The 1850-nt window shown below is 34.3% G+C and overlaps 1 long non-coding RNA gene across 1 annotated transcript; it reads right to left on the reverse strand.

Annotated features, from left to right (window-relative positions):
- Window positions 1–449: 449 nt before the first annotated feature.
- LOC133029330 (uncharacterized) lies at window positions 450–915 on the reverse strand. The gene is made up of 3 exons (XR_009683472.1): window positions 855–915; window positions 605–754; window positions 450–521 (listed from the first exon to the last, which is right to left on the reverse strand). It is a non-coding gene; the product is annotated as an uncharacterized LOC133029330 (long non-coding RNA).
- Window positions 916–1850: the final 935 nt, after the last annotated feature.

The raw sequence follows: 1850 nt of genomic DNA on the forward strand, positions 1-1850 counted from the left end.
AAAAGGGGTCATTTCATTTTTAGCCTACAAAATTCACAAATAAAAAAAAGAGCAAAACTGTTTTGACTAAGAGTATAAAGAAGTAATGATTTGATCCTATAAGAAATAAATATTTTTGCAGCTTTGAAGGAATGAGCCACTAAAGTTTCACTAAGCTGGTTATAATACCTTTAAGAATGGAGCATTACAAGGCTGTAAAAGTTTGCTTGGTATTCCGGAAATGAAGATGAGTTCGTTCTCTTCCAAATCGAACTTGTTGTTGGCATAGTCAGGAAGCTACATCTAAATCAACCTCACCCTCAATGATCCCCGCCTCTGCCTCAGAATCTGCTTCCAATTGGCCCATCTCTGGATCGGCATCCGTGTCGACCTTTGCTTCGGTTTTCGTCCGCATTGGACCGGCACCATGGGACACCATGTCGGTCACACCGGCGATTTCGGAGTTTAGCATCCATTGGGGTTGTAGAGGCCTCGAGATCACCTCTGATTCCTTCATCATTTTCACTCGCAGGAGTTGAGATCTGTACCGGTGAGAGAGAACAAAATTAAGCAAAAAAACTTATTATAGAAAGCAAGGGAAGAACAAGATGGGGGTCCATTATACCTCATTTTCTTCCCCTTGCTGTGCAGAACCCTTTGCTTCTTCCTTTTTAGCACGTTTAGCCCTGTCATTTGGTTTAGACTGGTATTTGAAACGAAAATCGGGTGGTAAAAGTTCTACAGGCACTACTCCCTCAACGCCATGGTCAGTAAACTGTAATGAAATCCAGTTGGGTCTTTTTTTTTTCTTAGGCTTGTGGGAAATTAATTGAACATGATGATGTGTCGGTGATCAATTGTTAAACTAGTCCTACCTTAGAAAATCCCTCCAAGTCCTATCTAGCTGAAAACCGTAGACCTTTCCAGCAATACACCTGCATACCGGTACAGGCTATTATTAGATGGCACAAACTCAATTTTAAAGTAAACAAGTAAATATGAAATGTTACTGAATCAGCTTTAGAACTAATGCAGTGTTGAATAAACTATGTCCTAAATAATATAGAATAAAACAATTTAATTAAAATTATTTGGGCCAATCAAAATATGACACGTGTACATATGTGCATATATGGTGGCAAACCCAATTGGCAGTTCCAGTCAAACGGATTTAAATCCCTATCCATTTAAAAAAAAAAAGAGATTTAAATCCTATTTTTTTTATTAATTTTATAACTACATTTGCATTTAATTAGTTCAAAAATAATAATCTTTTTTTTTTTGTCAAAGAAAAGATAACATAATTTTTTTAAAAAACTAACTAGAAATAATAAGAGTACGTATATAAATAGACACTACAACAGTTTTGTCTATTACCGGCGGATGCCTCCGCCGGTATTAAATGGCCAGACCGCCGGTAATAATTAGAACCGGCGGATTCCACCGGTAATTATCCGCCGGTAATAATTGGTCGCTATAAGTGGTTATTGGCGACAAAAATGGTATTTCGAAGGTAATAATATTAATACCGACGGATTAATAGCGGTCGGGTCCGCCGGTATTAATGTCTGCACTTTTACACGCAGATGGATTAATACCGGCAGACCCCAATCATTGTTCCGCCGGCAATAATATTTTTAAATATTAAAAAAAAATATTATTCTGATTATTTAATATAATTAAATTAATTATAATAATTATTTTATATATAATAATTATTTCATAAATAAATATATTATTAATTAGAAATAAAACATCAAAATTAAGAAATTAAGCATTAAACATTAAAATTAAGAAATTAAGCATTAAAATTAATTTGTCCATTACAATAAAAAATATACTATCTTAAATAAAATTAGGAAATTGTCTTT

Source organism: Cannabis sativa, chromosome 1 (assembly GCF_029168945.1).
Source record: "Cannabis sativa cultivar Pink pepper isolate KNU-18-1 chromosome 1, ASM2916894v1, whole genome shotgun sequence".
NCBI lineage: Eukaryota > Viridiplantae > Streptophyta > Magnoliopsida > Rosales > Cannabaceae > Cannabis > Cannabis sativa.